The sequence below is a fragment of the Lissotriton helveticus genome, assembly GCF_964261635.1.
Source record: "Lissotriton helveticus chromosome 1_1 unlocalized genomic scaffold, aLisHel1.1 SUPER_1_unloc_5, whole genome shotgun sequence".
NCBI lineage: Eukaryota > Metazoa > Chordata > Amphibia > Caudata > Salamandridae > Lissotriton > Lissotriton helveticus.
Genome location: NW_027611692.1, coordinates 1,961,323 through 1,981,836, shown reverse-complemented (window position 1 = coordinate 1,981,836; position 20,514 = coordinate 1,961,323).

Sequence of the window (20,514 nt, the reverse complement as noted above, 5' to 3'; positions counted from 1 at the left end):
AGGGTCACAGCGCCTCAGACTGGAGAACACATGAATGACCCAAGCCCTCAGACTTGCGTGTGCGGCAAGAGTCACAGCGCCTCAGACTGGAGAACACATGAATGACCCAAGCCCTCAGACTTGCGTGTGCGGCAAGGGCCCCAGCGCTTTAGACTGGAGGACCCTTGAATGACACAAGCACTCAGACTTGGGTGTGCGGCAAGGGCCCCAGCGCCTCAGACTGGAGAACACATGAATGACCCAGCCCTCAGACTTGTGTATGCGGAAAGGGCCCCAGCGCCTCAGACTGGAGAACACATGAATGACCCAGCCCTCAGACTTGTGTATGCGGAAAGGGCCCCAGCGCCTCAGACTGGAGAATACATGAATGACCCAGCCCTCAGACTTGCGTGTGCGGCAAGGGTCCCAGCGCCTCAGACTGGAGAATACATGAATGACCCAGCCCTCAGACTTGAGTTTGCGGCAAGGGTCCCAGCGCCTCAGACTGGAGAACACATGAATGACCCAGCCCTCAGACTTGCATGTGCGGCAAGGGTCCCAGCGCCTCAGACTGGAGAATACATGAACGACCCAGCCCTCAGACTTGCGTGTGCGGCAAGGGTCCCAGTGCCTCAGACTGGAGAACACATGAATGACCCAGCCCTCAGACTTGCGTGTGCGGCAAGGGTCCCAGCGCCTCCGACTGGAGAATACATGAACGACCCAGCCCTCAGACTTGCGTTTGCGGCAAGGGTCCCAGCGCCTCAGACAGGAGAATACATGAATGACCCAAGCCCTCAGACTTGCGTGTGCGGCAATGGTCACAGCGCCTCAGACTGGAGAATACATGAATGACCCAAGCATTCAGACTTGCGTGTGCGGCAAGGGTCACAGCGCCTCAGACTGGAGAACACATGAATGACCCAAGCCCTCAGACTTGCGTGTGCGGCAAGAGTCACAGCGCCTCAGACTGGAGAACACATGAATGACCCAAGCCCTCAGACTTGCGTGTGCGGCAAGGGTCACAGCGCCTCGGACTGGAGAATACATGAATGACCCAAGCGTGTGCGGCAAGGGTCCCAGCGCCTCACACTGGAGAATACATGAATGACCCAGCCCTCAGACTTGCCTGTGCGTCAAGCGTCCCAGCGCCTCAGACTGGAGAATACATGAATGACCCAAGCATTCAGACTTGCGTGTGCGGCAAGGGTCACAGCGCCTCGGACAGGAGAATACATGAATGACCCAGCCCTCAGATTTGCGTGTGCGGCAAGGGTCACAGCGCCTCAGACTGGAGAACACATGAATGACCCAAGCCCTCAGACTTGCGTGTGCGGCAAGGGTCACAGCGCCTCGGACTGGAGAATACATGAATGACCCAAGCGTGTGCGGCAAGGGTCCCAGCGCCTCACACTGGAGAATACATGAATGACCCAGCCCTCAGACTTGCCTGTGCGTCAAGCGTCCCAGCGCCTCAGACTGGAGAATACATGAACGACCCAGCCCTCAGACTTGCGTGTGCGGCAAGGGTCCCAGTGCCTCAGACTGGAGAACACATGAATGACCCAGCCCTCAGACTTGCGTGTGCGGCAAGGGTCCCAGCGCCTCAGACTGGAGAATACATGAACGACCCAGCCCTCAGACTTGCGTGTGCGGCAAGGGTCCCAGCGCCTCAGACTGGAGAATACATGAATGACCCAGCCCTCAGACTTGCGTGTGCGGCAAGGGTCCCAGCGCCTCAGACTGGAGAATACATGAATGACCCAGCCCTCAGACTTGCGTGTGCGGCAAGGGTCCCAGCGCCTCAGACTGGAGAATACATGAATGACACAGCCCTCAGACTTGCGTGTGCGGCAAGGGTCACAGCGCCTCAGACTGGAGAAGTCTTGAATGACCCAGCCCTCAGACTTGCATGTGCGGCAAGGGTCACAGTGCCTCAGACGGGAGAATACATGAATGACCCAGCCCTCAGACTTGCGTGTGCGGCAAGGGTCACAGCGCCTCAGAAGGGAGAATACATGAATGACCCAGCCCTCAGACTTGCGTGTGCGGCAAGGGTCACAGCGCCTCAGACGGGAGAATACATGAATGACCCAGCCCTCAGACTTGCGTGTGCGGCAAAGTTCACAGCGCCTTAGACTGGAGAATACATGAATGACCCAGCCCTCAGACTTGCGTGTGCGGCAAGGTTCACAGCGCCTCAGACGGGAGAATACATGAATGACCCAGCCCTCAGACTTGCGTGTGCGGCAAGGGTCACAGCGCCTCAGACGGGAGAATACATGAATGACCCAGCCCTCAGACTTGCGTGTGCGGCAAGGGTCCCAGCGCCTCAGACTGGAGAATACATGAATGACCCAGCCCTCAGACTTGCGTGTGCGGCAAGGGCCCCAGCGCCTCACACTGGAGAACACATGAATGACCCAGCCCTCAGACTTGCGTGTGCGGCACGGGTCCCAGCGCCTCAGACTGGAGAATACATGAACGACCCAGCCCTCAGACTTGCGTGTGCGGCAAGGGTCCCAGCGCCTCAGACTGGAGAATACATGAATGACCCAGCCCTCAGATTTGCGTATGCGGCAAGGGTCCCAGCGCCTCAGACTGGAGAATACATGAATGACCCAGCCCTCAGACTTGTGTGTGCGGCAAGGGTCCCAGCGCCTCAGACTGGAGAATACATGAATGACACAGCCCTCAGACTTGCGTGTGCGGCAAGGGTCACAGCGCCTCAGACTGGAGAAGTCATGAATGACCCAGCCCTCAGACTTGCATGTGCGGCAAGGGTCACAGTGCCTCAGACGGGAGAATACATGAATGACCCAGCCCTCAGACTTGCGTGTGCGACAAGGTTCCCAGCGCCTCATACGGGAGAATACATGAATGACCCAGCCCTCAGACTTGCGTGTGCAGCAAGGGTCACAGCACCTCAAACGGGAGAATACATGAATGACCCAGCCCTCAGACTTGCGTGTGCGGCAAGGGTCACAGCGCCTCAGACTGGAGAATACATGAATGACCCAGCCTTCAGACTTGCGTGTGTGGCAAGTGTCACAGCGCCTCAGACTGGAGAATACATGAATGACCGAAGCCCTCAGACTTGCGTGTGCGGCAAGGGCCCCAGCGTCTCAGACTGGAGAACACATGAATGACCCAGCCCTCAGACTTGCGTGTGTGGCAAGGGTCCCAGCGTCTCAGACTGGAGAACACATGAATGACCCAGCCCTCAGACTTGCGTGTGTGGCAAGGGTCACAGCGCCTCTCACTGGAGAACACATGAATGACCCAAGCCCTCAGACTTGCGTGTACGGCAAGAGTCACAGCGCCTCAGACTGGAGAACACATGAATGACCCAAGCCCTCAGACTTGCGTGTGCGGCAAGGGTCCCAGCGCCTCAGACTGGAGAATACATGAATGACCCAGCCCTCAGACTTGCAAGTGCGGCAAGGGCCCCAGCGCCTCAGACTGGAGAACACATGAATGACCCAGCCCTCAGACTTACGTGTGCGGCAAGGGTCCCAGCACCTCAGACTGGAGAATACATGAACGACCCAGCCCTCAGACTTGCGTGTGCGGCAAGGGTCCCAGCGCCTCAGACTGGAGAATACACGAATGACCCAGCCCTCAGACTTGCGTGTGCGGCAAGGGTCCCAGCACCTCAGACTGGAGAATACATGAATGAACCAGCCCTCAGACTTGCGTGTGCGGCAAGGGTCCCAGCGCCTCAGACTGGAGAATACATGAATGACACAGCCCTCAGACTTGCGTGTGCGGCAAGGGTCACAGCGCCTCAGACTGGAGAAGTCATGAATGACCCAGCCCTCAGACTTGCATGTGCGGCAAGGGTCACAGTGCCTCAGACGGGAGAATACATGTATGACCCAGCCCTCAGACTTGCGTGTGCGGCAAGGGTCACAGCGCCTCAGAAGGGAGAATACATGAATGACCCAGCCCTCAGACTTGCGTGTGCAGCAAGGGTCACAGCGCCTCAGACGGGAGAATACATGAATGACCCAGCCCTCAGACTTGCGTGTGCGGCAAGGTTCACAGCGCCTCAGACGGGAGAATACATGAATGACCCAGCCCTCAGACTTGCGTGTGCGGCAAGGTTCACAGCGCCTCAGACGGGAGAATACATGAATGACCCAGCCCTCAGACTTGCGTGTGCGGCAAGGGTCACAGCGCCTCAGACGGGAGAATACATGAATGACCCAGCCCTCAGACTTGTGTGTGCGGCAATGGTCACAGCGCCTCAGACTGGAGAATACATGAATGACCCAGCCCTCAGACTTGCGTGTGCGGCAAGGGTCACAGCGCCTCAGACTGGAGAATACATAAATGACCCAAGCCCTCAGACTTGCGTGTGCGGCAAGGGCCCCAGCGTCTCAGACTGGAGAACACATGAATGACCCAGCCCTCAGACTTGCGTGTGTGGCAAGGGTCCCAGCGCCTCAGACTGGAGAATACATGAATGACCCAAGCCCTCAGACTTGCGTGTGCGGCAAAGGTCACAGCGCCTCAGACTGGAGAACACATGAATGACCCAAGCCCTCAGACTTGCGTGTGCGGCAAGAGTCACAGCGCCTCAGACTGGAGAACACATGAATGACCCAAGCCCTCAGACTTGCGTGTGCGGCAAGGGTCCCAGCGCCTCAGACTGGAGAATACATGAATGACCCAGCCCTCAGACTTGCAAGTGCGGCAAGGGCCCCAGCGCCTCAGACTGTAGAACACATGAATGACCCAGCCCTCAGACTTACGTGTGCGGCAAGGGTCCAAGCGCCTCAGACTGGAGAATACATGAACGACCCAGCCCTCAGACTTGCGTGTGCGGCAAGGGTCCCAGCGCCTCAGACTGGAGAATACACAAATGACCCAGCCCTCAGACTTGCGTGTGCGGCAAGGGTCCCAGCACCTCAGACTGGAGAATACATGAATGAACCAGCCCTCAGACTTGCGTGTGCGGCAAGGGTCCCAGCGCCTCAGACTGGAGAATACATGAATGACACAGCCCTCAGACTTGCGTGTGCGGCAAGGGTCACAGCGCCTCAGACTGGAGAAGTCATGAATGACCCAGCCCTCAGACTTGCATGTGCGGCAAGGGTCACAGTGCCTCAGACAGGAGAATACATGTATGACCCAGCCCTCAGACTTGCGTGTGCGGCAAGGGTCACAGCGCCTCAGAAGGGAGAATACATGAATGACCCAGCCCTCAGACTTGCGTGTGCGGCAAGGGTCACAGCGCCTCAGACGGGAGAATACATGAATGACCCAGCCCTCAGACTTGCGTGTGCGGCAAGGTTCACAGCGCCTCAGACGGGAGAATACATGAATGACCCAGCCCTCAGACTTGCGTGTGCGGCAAGGTTCACAGCGCCTCAGACGGGAGAATACATGAATGACCCAGCCCTCAGACTTGCGTGTGCGGCAAGGGTCACAGTGAGGTTCCGTGGCGATTTTACTCGTGTTCATAACATTGTCGTAAATACATAATTTTGGTATCGGTGAACCGCAAATGATCCATTTAGTATATCCTGGTGTTTTCGCTATGCTACGAGCAAGAGCACTCCTGTTACCAACACATTTTGTGATTTACCCATGGCATCCATCTTAGATCACGGAAGCCATTTTGTATTCCTTGCCCTCACATAGTCAATGGACACGCAATGACCTCTTTTTCATTAAGGACACGTAGGCCTTAACCGGCGATTCACCTTGCTAGTGACACGTGCACCTTAGGCCAGCAACGCTGTGGCAGCATGACTCGGCAAGAACTGCTTCCCCAGCCTGAGGCCAGTCCTGCTATACTGGTTCTTGTGTTCGTGGGCCTGATCATGATTAGGCGGCCGAAACTGGTAACCGTGCCCATTTACGACCCACAAACATTTCTTATCCTGTCTTTCTATCTCCCACACCTGGCTCTACTCCTTTCCTTCTGGGCCTTTATTAGGGGGAGGTAACGAAATTTACGATGAGGCGGTCCGGGTCTTGAATGAAGAATTGACATGGGAGTATGATGGACTAGTGGGAACCCCTCATTCGTAATGTTTTGACATCAGATACTGTCGACGATTCCTGTGCAACGCCAAATATTTATTGTTTAAGACACAAATGATTAGAACTGTGGTAACATGTAAAGAATTTGCCTGAAGCCCACTATTTAGTATATAAGGAGCAATCCTCTCTGTACAAATGGAACAGGCTCCTAGATACTGCCCATGTGTAGTTTCTGTGACTTCTGTGTCCCTGCAGTAATAAACCTTTGGTCTTTGACGCCGCCATCGAGAAGCCCGTGTTTCTGTTTATTTGTGTACCAAGACAGGTTGAACTCCGGGGTCTTCGGGTGTTGTCCCTGACACCTCTGGACGGAACTAAAAAGTCCAGAACTCCATTTGGCGCCCAACTCGGGGCGACGTCATTCGGTACCGGTCCAAAAGCCTGAAGAATTCGAGGAGCTTCGTGTGAAGATTTCAGAGGGAGGCGCCCCACTTCATCGATCCCGGCATATCGCAAAAGTGGCCCCGACGTCCTCTTCCACGAGGGTTCCCGTTCAGACGGCTGCAGTGCTCCGTTGCCTTGACCGTCGCCCTGTCTTGGACCCGAGGTGCAGTCCTCAGTACGGCGAAACGTGACGGGTTTCTCCTTGGTGACGTCTTCAGTGCCTCAGTTAAGTATTCAGTGGTTGCTAGTTAAATATTTTTGTGAGGATTGCTCCCGTTTGGATAATCCTTTTAGTTCTCAGTTCAGTTCAGTTCTGTAAGATTATCACTGGTTATTCTGGTTACGATAATCATTCTGTTCAGTTCAGGTATCGATACATTTGTCAGTTCTGGTAGGCCTAAGTTCGCGGTTCGAGTGCGCATCTTTTCTGTTTGTGTCTTGTTTGTCTTGTGTTCCGGATTATAAAATGGTAAGTCAGAAAAATTGTATGTTGTCTTGTTTTAGTTGCAACAGTGATTCCCGGTTGGAGGACTCGTGTTTGGTTCCTCCGATTGGAACTCCCCTTTATGATCTATATTGCAAATTTGGTGTGGGCCCTATCTCTTATAACGAGATATGGATCCGCTATACAGAAAAAGATGGTGTCCTTAGTTGGCCACTACATGGTAGTTTTGAACCTGAAGTTCTCGATAATCTAGAAAGAAGGTTGTTTAAGAAGAAAGCCCGGCCGGCAATGTTTGATTCTTTCCGTTATTGGCGAAAAGAATCTAAACAGAGAGAAATTAAAAAGCTGAAGAAAGAACAGAAAGAGCAAGAGTTGACTTTAGAACAGTCTGCTAGGCAGCTGCAACTCAACGAGTCTGAGAAAGCGATGGAGATGGCCGACAGAGAGCGTAATTTAGCGATAGACAAGTGCTATCCTGCTTTGCCATCGAGTACGGCTAAGATAGTAGAGGACCCTGAAAAGGATCCCCTGTTGTCTTACTTGTTACGATCACCCCCACCGTATGCACAAGGTGCTACGGCTCCACCTATACCGAATGTTCAATTACCGGTTGCTGGACAACCTGGTGTCCCTGTTCCCGCTCCCCTGAATCTAGCTCCTGTACCTCCTGTAGTCAATATTAATGTTCCTTCGACAACCCCTCTTCTAGGGTTGCCGGCTTCTTTTCCTATGCCTGTGTCTTCACAAGCTATTTTGCCTGCTACTCCTACTGTTCCTGATCTATCTGTCCCAACTGCTACTCTATTCACTGCCTCTGCTAATATTATGACTCCGCTTTCTGTTCGTCGAAGAATCACTGATTCTGTCTCTAATATTCTATCTCCCTTCTATAAAAATCTGATTAAGACTCCTACCTCTGACTCTGTGCAGAGACGTAGTCAGCTTCCCAGTACTGAGGAAAGAGGAATACTAGATTCCACTGCTCTTAGATGGGTTTCGAAAGTTGGAAGATATAATGTACAAAATGTATTAGATACATTTATGCAATGGAACGAACCGACACAACGATATGTGTTCGATGAAATGTGTTTCCTTCTACGTGAGGAATTGGAAGAGGATGACCCTGAATCAAATCTAGGAGAATTAATTAATGTTCAGAAAGAGTTTGCTACAGGTATGATAGTTGGACAAAATATAAAAGAAGCGATGGAACTGGTTCTAAGTTATAGATCCGACTCATCCCTTCTTTCACCGAGAGAGTTAGAGAAACGTAGTACGAAACGAAATCGTCAATATCCAATGAGAGAGGTTCCACCAATTTGGCGCGAAGCTGTGCAAGCTAATGCACCGCTTGGTATTGCAGCCGCTCCGGCCCAATTCCAGAGAGTATGGATACATATTCCATGGAAGCGAGCTGAAGTATTAGCAGTAAAACAGGCTTTGCCAGATCCGCGTAAAAATCCTGCAGGGTACTACAAAGAGTTGGCTCAGACAGTTGACGCTTGTGTATTAAATTTAACTGACATAGATCTGCTGTTTGGTAATGTAGTACCGCAACCAATTTGGGCCAAAATTCGTAAAGAGAATCATCCAGTTGCCCTAGGTGGTGACTGGGCAGCTATAATTGCAGCAGATGGTCAACAAATAGGTGGTTCCAAACCTGAACCTTTAATTGCTGACTTGCCTGGTAGAATAATCGATTTAATGAAAACCTTAATGCCTGCATTACGCGTTAACTGGGATAAATTGTCCGCGTGCAAACAAAAGAAAGACGAAAGCGTCTCCGACTTTTTCACAAGATTCGAAGAGACTTTCGTAGATCATAGTGGTCAGGATATGAGCACAGAAGGAGGCCAGAGATTATTTGTTGATAAATTTGTGCACAATCTGTTGCCAGAACTTAGTAGTAAATTAAAGAATTCTGAAAGTGCGTGGGCTGTCTCTACGACTGCGCAAATACTTGCGACTGCTCAGTACTACGAAAATAGGGATAAAGAAGAGAAGGAAAAATCAGATAAAAAGACGAAAGATTTAAAAACTAAAGTACTTTTACAGCAAGCTTATCCGCCTCGCACGAATCAAACTAATATGCAGCAAGGGTCATATCAAAGAACGGATTATAATTTTCAAAGGCCACAATATCAATGGAATCAATGTGCTTATTGCAAAAAGGAAGGTCATTACAAGAGTGATTGTCCAGTTCGGGCGCAAAATAATGATGCGGCAGCTCAGAGAGGTCGTGGTAGTTCTATGCAAAACTCTAGAGGTCGAGGACGAGGTGCTATGCCTCCACAGACAAGTGATCGCCCCTCTAATTATTTCGATCAGCGAAATGGACAATCTGCCCAACAGAATAGGTCTCCACAGTATCATGTCGAAGACTATTATGAAACTAGTGAGGAAATTCAGCAAAGTGAATACTAGGACAGCCATGGACAAAAAGAGGGAGTAGTATCAGTACCAGTAGATCAGAGTGGACCTTATGTCGCAGTAGCAACATCAGGTATAGTCGAACCGTTTCTGTTGGATACTGGTGCAGCAAAAAGTTCTATCATACATGCTAAACTCCCTGGCGCACCTTTGTCTGGCTCAACAAACGTTTCAGTAGGTTTTTCGGGCGCCCCTGTTCACAACCCTGTTTCTGGTCCTTTGTCTATTTCTGTTGGACCCCGTCAATTGAAAGCACCCCTGATTTTGACGACAGGTTGTAACGAAAATCTGCTTGGTTTAGACTTGTTAAAACGCCTGTACGCGACATTGTACTGTTCTCCAGCAGGAGTACAGCTTACGTTGGGTAAAAGAATAATCTCTCCGATGTACTTATCGATGGATGCGCTCCCACCAGAGCTGCGTTCACTCCCTGATACTCTTTGGGCGACTGGTCCTAATGATGTAGGTCTATTGGAAATTCCACCCTATGTAGTAACTTTGAAAGCAAATGTCAAACTTCCACGAATTCCACAATACAGAATCTCTAGTGAAGGTGAGCGTGCGCTCCTACTAATAGTACAAGACCTGATCAAGAAAGACGTTATAGAAGAAACTAGAGGTAATGTCTGTAATAGTCCGGTACTGCCTATTTTGAAACAAACTGACCCTACAAAGCCTCCAGTATATAGTTTCGTAATTGATCTTAGAGAGGTTAATAAAATTGTGATCCCACAGTTTCCAGTGGTACCAGACATTACTGCATTGTTAACGTTGATTCCTGCTACAGCAGCATGGTTTTCGGTTGTCGACTTGAAAAATGCCTTTTTCAGCATTCCGATAGCCGAGGAAAGCAGAGATATTTTCGGTTTTTCTCTAGGAGGACGAAGTTTTAGATTTAAACGCGCTCCACAAGGTTATTGTGAAAGCCCATCCATTTACAGTCAAGCATTAAAAAGTCAGTTAGATTCCTTCGTACTTCCTCGTGGTTCTGCTCTAGTACAGTATGTCGATGATCTTCTAGTGGCTGCCGATGACAAGGAAACTTGCAAAACAGCTACGATTTCTTTATTGCATCACTTGTCAGATTTGAATCACAAGGTGTCACCTTCAAAAATGCAATACTGCTGCCAAGAAGTGACCTACCTAGGTCATCTCTTGTCAAAGGAGGGAAGGAAGTTGACCCCAGAGAGAATAAAAGCAATTACACAGATGAATGTTCCTAGCACACAGAGAGAAGTACGTGCCTTTTTAGGTATTACCTCATATTGTAGGCAATGGATCCCAAATTTTTCTCTTCTAGCAAAACCATTGGTAGCCTTGACTGGGAAAGGTGTTCCAAGTCCGGTACCATGGTCTGCTGAATGTCAGCAGAGTTTTTCTGAGTTACGAAATGCACTGTGTTCAGCACCTGTATTGGGTACACCCGACTACAGTAAGCCATTTACGCTCTATGTCCACGAGAGAGAAGGTTGTGCATTGAGTGTTTTGACGCAGAAATTTGGTGATAAACAACGCCCTTGTGCGTATTTTTCATCAACGTTAGATCCGGTAGCTAGAGCATTGCCTAGTTGCTTGAGAGCTACAGCCGCAGCTGCAGCTTCCATTCGACAATCTGCTGGTTTAGTAATGAACAACATGCTAGTAGTCATGGTTCCGCATGCTGTGGATACACTCATGAACCGAACCAAGACGCAACACCTTACCAGTGCTAGATTATCAGGTTATGAACTGACACTATTAGCTAGTCATATTCAGATCAAAAGATGCAATGTATTGAATCCAGCAACATTGTTGCCGACTAGTCAAGAGTCGAGTGATTCCGAACCACACGACTGTTGTTTCAGAACTGAGGAAGAAACAAAAGGACGAATCGATCTAAAAAATACTCCGTTGTCAGATCCAGATGGCACGTTGTATGTTGACGGGTCTTGCTTCAAATTGGAGAATGGTGATGTGACTGCTGCCTATGCCGTAACGACTTTGAGTACGATTGTGGAGACTGCAAGAGTGAGTCAGAATTCTGCCCAGGCTGCAGAATTGATCGCGCTAACAAGAGCGTGCGTTTTAGCTAAGGGAAAGAGAGTGAATGTGTTCACAGATAGTCAGTACGCGTTCGGCGTGGCCCATAGTTTTGGCCGTTTGTGGAAAGAGAGAGGTTTCATTACGTCCCATGGGACTAAGATTCAACATGGTCAGCTAGTTAATGACTTGTTGGAATCTCTAACCTTACCGACTGAAGTTGCGATTGTGAAATGCAGTGCTCATAAAGCAATCACGGATGATGTTGGTCGTGGGAATGCTTTTGCTGATGAGACTGCAAAACAGACAGCCAGAAATATGATGAGTGGAATGTATGTTGCAACGTCTGCAAGATGGATTTCTGAGTCTGGAATGTGTGAAGACACAGTGGAAAGCGTGAAGGAAATTCAGAAAGAGGCGACTGAGGAGGAAAAACGTGCATGGAGAGAGAGCACGGGTAAATTGGACTCGAGTGGATGTTGGATTGATTTGTCGGAACAACAGCGTTGGATGTTGCCTGATGCGTATGTGCTTGCAGTAGTAACGATGGCGCATGGATCAGCGCACATCAGTTCAAAAGGGATTTGTAAGATGTTGGCTCCGGTCTGGAAGAATGACAGGATTAGTAGGTGTGCAGAGAGAGTGGTGAGGAATTGTATGGTATGCTTGATGCATAATCCTGGCAAGGGAATCCCCACACCTGCAGGTCATTTCGCTCCTCCTTCCTGCCCTTTTGAAGTGATCCAGCTAGACTTCATTCACATGGACCGTTGTAATAACCTGAAATACGTCCTAGTGGTAGTTTGTGCTTTTTCCAGATGGATCGAAGCATACCCACTCAAGGACAATACTGCCTTATCCACTGCCAAAATTCTCCTTAAAGAATACTTCCCCAGATACGGAATGCCACGGATTGTATGGTCAGATAACGGAAGTGAGTTCGTAGGGAAAGTTATGCAGAGTGTGTGTGCCGGCCTAGGGATTAGGCAAAAATTCCATAGTGCAAATCATCCCCAGTCCGCGGGTTTAGTCGAGGGTTACAATGGCACCCTTAAACTGAAACTCGCTAAGATACAAGCATCCACGGGTTTGTCCTGGCCAGACGCATTGCCTTTGGCTTTGCTATCAACAAGAGCAACTGTACATTCTAGAGTAGGGCTTAGTCCCTACGAAATAGTTTTCGGTCGTCCTGCAAATGTTTGGGGGGTACCTAGACCGAAAGAATTTAAGCAGCTGGAATACCTAATGTTAATTGATTACCTTTTCGACTTGACTGCTAAATTAAGTCTTATTCACCAACAGGTTTTCGATGCATTGCCAAAGCCATCGGAGAGTCCAGGCCATCAGCTGAAACCGGGTGATCAGGTGGTCATCCGAAATTTTGCAAGAACGAAAAATCTTCAGCCCAGATTTATTGGCCCGTTCCAAGTCCTGCTAGCAACGAGAACTGCTATTCGTGTGGCCGGAAGAAGAAATTGGATCCATACAACACACGCTAAACGTGTGCCTCTGCCACTTCCTTACGACAACTGGGTAAAGAAAGGAATCGGTACCTCTGAAACGGAACAAGTCCCCAGGTTCATACCTTTCAGCAATACAGAACTGATCACGGATTCACCAAATTCTGACTCTCCTCCTGAAACTGCTCTTTGGAACCCTGAACATTTGTCATCCACACCCAATGAACATTTGCCATCTGCACCAAAAGAACATTTGCCATCTACGAACGTGAACATTGCAACGTCAGCTGAAAATACATTGTTTCCAGATCAGACAGCTCCTGCAAAACTGAGATACAACTTACGTTCTCGCAATATGGACAAATAAAGCAGGAAACTGCCTATTTTCAGATTTGAATTTGCTATAACATTGCCTCCAGCCAGGAAGTTTGCTAATACTTTGTGTTGTTTCTTTTTGTTTTTAAATTGCCTTGCCGTCTGGGTAGCCGTAGGGTCGTGGCTGTGTGCCTAGTTGAATCTGCGGGGGTCCGACACAAGGTCGACCTTTCTGTTAGTTCTGGGAACTCCCAGGGCTGATAGAGGCATTTTCATCTACGTACACATCATCAGTGGTCGCGAACGGTCGTAGAAGATGGAGCTTCCTGAGCTACAACGAGAAAATGTAATTTATGTTCGCAGAAATAGACTGTACAGAATACTTCACAGCAAATGCTTTCTAATACAATGTGCAGTTACATTTTTAATTGTTTTAATAACGTTGGTGGGTGGAATCATCTTTTGCATACATTTGATTTTTATGCCAGTAACTACAGTGCCTCCCCTTAATCCTGTTACTTCTACAGTTTCTTCTATGCATTCTTTTCACTCATTTCCTGAACACGAACAAGCTCGACGCTCAGAATTTATGAACAATACATTTGTACAGCTCTTGCATCAACACCAACTGATAGTTAATACTACAGACTGCTGGGTGTGTGGGTTGATACCTCACACTATGGATAAAGGCATTCCCTATCTAGTCTTGCCTTTTAGCTATAATGGATCATTTCAGGCCTTTCAGACCATTTTCTCATACGCCCTTGAGACCTATCCTCCGCGTCCACCACGGTCCACTAAATACAACTCAGCCAACAAAGCTTTAGTCCAGGGAATTATTGATATGATTAAAGACGTCAATAATACTCCATCTTATCCTAAAGATGAATTGCTGGTGTATTTGACTTGGAACTCTACAGAGTACCGCCTTAGTTTGGGAGAAAGCAAGCGTAAAAGCTCCACTTCAGTTTGGGTCGTGCCTCACCGAGGTCAGGTCTGTTTGCAAGGAAATGGGAGAAATCCGAGAGCTCAGCTAGGGAGCAGCGAGTGCGTTGAGACTTACGTATTTCCGTCTGACTCCTCCCCTGCCTTTCTGACTGCTAGGGGTACCTACTTCATTTGTCAGGACAGAGCATATACATGGCTGCCTGCTGACTTTTCAGGTTCATGTTATATTGCTCGATTGTTACCTCCGACATACACTGCTTCTTCAGATTATCACAAATCCAGAGTAGCAAGAGGTGTCTTCAGCAAGGAAGATACCGCTGGTCAAGAAGCTGGAGACTTTTTCAAAGGTTTCCTTCCGTTTTGGGGGCCTATGGCCAACAGTAGAAATCTACGCCAACTAACACGGGTAGTTGAATCTACTATTACAGAAACTGCTGGTGCCCTTAGTAACTTAACAGCTGAGCTTCAGGCGGATCGTCTCATGACGTTGCAGAACCGTATGGTTCTAGACGTAATACTTGCAGATCGAGGTGGGGTATGCAGAGTGATCCAATCGAGCTGCTGTGTCTTTATTCCTAATAATGCTCCAACAGTCTATGAAGCAATCTCTAAGTTACATAAGATTTCCGACTCTATACACATAGATAAGGGAAACTGGTCCTTCATGGAGTGGTTTTGGGCTCTGGTATCAGCGTGGGGATGGAAGGTTCTAATGGTTATTGGTGTCATCCTAGTATTTCTGTTCTCGTGCTGTCTTATTATCCAGTGTGGTCCCGCTCTGTGTAGTCTCTGCGCTGCAACCTGTTTCAGGAAACCACCTGCATTAGGAGAAAAGACACGAGGCAGGATGATGACACAACGACATATCGCTGATCTAATGAGCATAGAATTGGACTCTGACTCTGATATAGACTAAGTAATTGCCTATGTAAGGGCAAAAGGAGGGTCTGAGGTTCCGTGGCGATTTTACTCGTGTTCATAACATTGTCGTAAATACATAATTTTGGTATCGGTGAACCGCAAATGATCCATTTAGTATATCCTGGTGTTTTCGCTATGCTACGAGCAAGAGCACTCCTGTTACCAACACATTTTGTGATTTACCCATGGCATCCATCTTAGATCACGGAAGCCATTTTGTATTCCTTGCCCTCACATAGTCAATGGACACGCAATGACCTCTTTTTCATTAAGGACACGTAGGCCTTAACCGGCGATTCACCTTGCTAGTGACACGTGCACCTTAGGCCAGCAACGCTGTGGCAGCATGACTCGGCAAGAACTGCTTCCCCAGCCTGAGGCCAGTCCTGCTATACTGGTTCTTGTGTTCGTGGGCCTGATCATGATTAGGCGGCCGAAACTGGTAACCGTGCCCATTTACGACCCACAAACATTTCTTATCCTGTCTTTCTATCTCCCACACCTGGCTCTACTCCTTTCCTTCTGGGCCTTTATTAGGGGGAGGTAACGAAATTTACGATGAGGCGGTCCGGGTCTTGAATGAAGAATTGACATGGGAGTATGATGGACTAGTGGGAACCCCTCATTCGTAATGTTTTGACATCAGATACTGTCGACGATTCCTGTGCAACGCCAAATATTTATTGTTTAAGACACAAATGATTAGAACTGTGGTAACATGTAAAGAATTTGCCTGAAGCCCAATATTTAGTATATAAGGAGCAATCCTCTCTGTACAAATGGAACAGGCTCCTAGATACTGCCCATGTGTAGTTTCTGTGACTTCTGTGTCCCTGCAGTAATAAACCTTTGGTCTTTGACGCCGCCATCGAGAAGCCCGTGTTTCTGTTTATTTGTGTACCAAGACAGGTTGAACTCCGGGGTCTTCGGGTGTTGTCCCTGACACCTCTGGACGGAACTAAAAAGTCCAGAACTCCAACAGCGCCTCAGACGGGAGAATACATGAATGACCCAGCCCTCAGACTTGTGTGTGCGGCAATGGTCACAGCGCCTCAGACTGGAGAATACATGAATGACCCAGCCCTCAGACTTGCGTGTGCGGCAAGGGTCACAGCGCCTCAGACTGGAGAATACATAAATGACCCAAGCCCTCAGACTTGCGTGTGCGGCAAGGGCCCCAGCGTCTCAGACTGGAGAACACATGAATGACCCAGCCCTCAGACTTGCATGTGTGGCAAGGGTCCCAGCGCCTCAGACTGGAGAATACATGAATGACCCAAGCACTCAGACTTGCGTGTGCGGCAAGGGTCACAGCGCCTCAGACTGGAGAACACATGAATGACCCAAGCCCTCAGACTTGCTTGTGCGGCAAGAGTCACAGCGCCTCAGACTGGAGAACACATGAATGACCCAAGCCCTCAGACTTGCGTGTGCGGCAAGGGCCCCAGCGCTTTAGACTGGAGAACCCTTGAATGACACAAGCACTCAGACTTGGGTGTGCGGCAAGGGCCCCAGCGCCTCAGACTGGAGAACACATGAATGACCCAGCCCTCAGACTTGTGTATGCGGAAAGGGCCCCAGCGCCTCAGACTGGAGAATACATGAATGACCCAGCCCTCAGACTTGCGTGTGCGGCAAGGGTCCCAGCGCCTCAGACTGGAGAATACATGAATGACCCAGCCCTCAGACTTGCATGTGCGGCAAGGGTCCCAGCGCCTCAGACTGGAGAATACATGAATGACCCAGCCCTCAGACTTGCGTTTGCGGCAAGGGTCCCAGCGCCTCAGACAGGAGAATACATGAATGACCCAAGCCCTCAGACTTGCGTGTGCGGCAATGGTCACAGCGCCTCAGACTGGAGAATACCTGAATGACCCAGCCCTCAGACTTGCGTGTGCGGCAAGGGCCCCAGCGCCTCAGACTGGAGAACACATGAATGACCCAGCCCTCAGACTTGCGTGTGCGGCAAGGGTCCCAGCGCCTCAGACTGGAGAATACATTAACGACCCAGCCCTCAGACTTGCGTGTGCGGCAAGGGTCCCAGCGCCTCAGACTGGAGAATACATGAATGACCCAGCCCTCAGACTTGCGTGTGCGGCAAGGGTCCCAGCACCTCAGACTGGAGAATACATGAATGACCCAGCCCTCAGACTTGCGTGTGCGGCAAGGGTCCCAGCGCCTCAGACTGGAGCATACATGAATGACACAGCCCTCAGACTTGCGTGTGCGGCAAGGGTCACAGCGCCTCAGACTGGAGAAGTCATGAATGACCCAGCCCTCAGAATTGCATGTGCGGCATGGGTCACAGTGCCTCAGACGGGAGAATACATGAATGACCCAGCCCTCAGACTTGCGTGTGCGGCAAGGGTCACAGTGCCTCAGAAGGGAGAATACATGAATGACCCAGCCCTCAGACTTGCGTGTGCGGCAAGGGTCACAGCGCCTCAGACAGGAGAATACATGAATGACCCAGCCCTCAGACTTGCGTGTGCGGCAAGGTTCACAGTGCCTCAGACGGGAGAATACATGAATGACCCAGCCCTCAGACTTGCGGGTGCGGCAAGGGTCCCAGCGCCTCAGACTGGAGAATACATGAATGACCCAGTACTCAGACTTGCATGTGCGGCAAGGTTCACAGTGCCTCAGACTGGAGAATACATGAATGACCCAAGTCCTCAGACTTGCGTGTGCAGCAAGGGCCCCAGCCTCTCAGACTGGAGAACACATGAATGACCCAGCCCTCAGACTTGCGTGTGTGGCAAGGGTCCCAGCGCCTCAGACTGGAGAATACATGAATGACCCAAGCCCTCAGACTTGCGTGTGCGGCAAGGGTCACAGCGCCTCAGACTGGAGAACACATGAATGACCCAAGCCCTCAGACTTGCGTGTGCGGCAAGAGTCACAGCGCCTCAGACTGGAGAACACATGAATGACCCAAGCCCTCAGACTTGCGTGTGCGGCAAGGGCCCCAGCGCCTCAGACTGGAGAACCCTTGAATGACACAAGCACTCAGAATTGGGTGTGCGGCATGGGCCCCCTGCGCCTCAGACTGGAGAACACATGAATGACCCAGACCTCAGACTTGCGTATGCGGAAAGGGCCCCAGCGCCTCAGACTGGAGAATACATAAATGACCCAGCCCTCAGACTTGCGTGTGCGGCAAGGGTCCCAGCGCCTCAGACTGGAGAATACATGAATGTCCCAGCCCTCAGACTTGCGTGTGCGGCAAGGGTCCCAGCGCCTCAGACTGGAGAATACATGAATGACCCAGCCCTCAGACTTGCGTTTGCGGCAAGGGTCCCAGCGCCTCAGACAGGAGAACACATGAATGACCCAAGCCCTCAGACTTGCGTGTGCGGCAATGGTCACAGCGCCTCAGACTGGAGAACACATAAATGACCCAGCCCTCAGACTTGCGTATGCGGAAAGGGCCCCAGCGCCTCAGACTGGAGAATACATAAATGACCCAGCCCTCAGACTTGCGTGTGCGGCAAGGGTCCCAGCGCCTCAGACTGGAGAATACATGAATGACCCAGCCCTCAGACTTGCGTGTGCGGCAAGGGTCCCAGCGCCTCAGACTGGAGAATACATGAATGACCCAGCCCTCAGACTTGCGTTTGCGGCAAGGGTCCCAGCGCCTCAGACAGGAGAATACATGAATGACCCAAGCCCTCAGACTTGCGTGTGCGGCAATGGTCACAGCGCCTCAGACTGGAGAACATATGAATGACCCAAGCCCTCAGACTTGCGTGTGCGGCAAGAGTCACAGCGCCTCAGACTGGAGAACACATGAATGAACCAAGCCCTCAGACTTGAGTGTGCGGCAAGGGCCCCAGCGCCTCAGACTGGAGAACCCTTGAATGACACAAGCACTCAGACTTGGGTGTGCGGCAAGAGTCACAGCGCCTCAGACTGGAGAATACATGAATGACCCAAGCCCTCAGACTTGCGTGTGCGGCAAGGGCCCCAGCGCCTCAGACTGGAGAACACATGAATGACCCAGCCCTCAGACTTGCGTATGCGGAAAGGGCCCCAGCGCCTCAGACTGGAGAATACATGAATGACCCAGCCCTCAGACTTGCGTGTGCGGCAAGGGTCCCAGCGCCTCAGACTGGAGAACACATGAATGACCCAGCCCTCAGACTTGCGTGTGCGGCAAGGGTCCCAGCGCCTCAGACTGGAGAATACATGAATGACCCAGCCCTCAGACTTGCGTGTGCGGCAAGGGTCCCAGCGCCTCAGACTGGAGAATACATGAATGACCCAGCCCTCAGACTTGAGTTTGCGGCAAGGGTCCCAGCGCCTCAGACTGGAGAACACATGAATGACCCAGCCCTCAGACTTGCATGTGCGGCAAGGGTCCCAGCGCCTCAGACTGGAGAATACATGAACGACCCAGCCCTCAGACTTGCGTGTGCGGCAAGGGTCCCAGTGCCTCAGACTGGAGAACACATGAATGACCCAGCCCTCAGACTTGCGTGTGCGGCAAGGGTCCCAGCGCCTCCGACTGGAGAATACATGAACGACCCAGCCCTCAGACTTGCGTTTGCGGCAAGGGTCCCAGCGCCTCAGACAGGAGAATACATGAATGACCCAAGCCCTCAGACTTGCGTGTGCGGCAATGGTCACAGCGCCTCAGACTGGAGAATACATGAATGACCCAAGCATTCAGACTTGCGTGTGTGGCAAGGGTCACAGCGCCTCAGACTGGAGAACACATGAATGACCCAAGCCCTCAGACTTGCGTGTGCGGCAAGAGTCACAGCGCCTCAGACTGGAGAACACATGAATGACCCAAGCCCTCAGACTTGCGTGTGCGGCAAGGGTCACAGCGCCTCGGACTGGAGAATACATGAATGACCCAAGCGTGTGCGGCAAGGGTCCCAGCGCCTCACACTGGAGAATACATGAATGACCCAGCCCTCAGACTTGCCTGTGCGTCAAGCGTCCCAGCGCCTCAGACTGGAGAATACATGAATGACCCAAGCATTCAGACTTGCGTGTGCGGCAAGGGTCACAGCGCCTCGGACAGGAGAATACATGAATGACCCAGCCCTCAGATTTGCGTGTGCGGCAAGGGTCACAGCGCCTCAGACTGGAGAACACATGAATGACCCAAGCCCTCAGACTTGCGTGTGCGGCAAGGGTCACAGCGCCTCGGACTGGAGAATACATGAATGACCCAAGCGTGTGCGGCAAGGGTCCCAGCGCCTCACACTGGAGAATACATGAATGACCCAGCCCTCAGACTTGCCTGTGCGTCAAGCGTCCCAGCGCCTCAGACTGGAGAATACATGAACGACCCAGCCCTCAGACTTGCGTGTGCGGCAAGGGTCCCAGTGCCTCAGACTGGAGAACACATGAATGACCCAGCCCTCAGACTTGCGTGTGCGGCAAGGGTCCCAGCGCCTCAGACTGGAGAATACATGAACGACCCAGCCCTCAGACTTGCGTGTGCGGCAAGGGTCCCAGCGCCTCAGACTGGAGAATACATGAATGACCCAGCCCTCAGACTTGCGTGTGCGGCAAGGGTCCCAGCGCCTCAGACTGGAGAATACA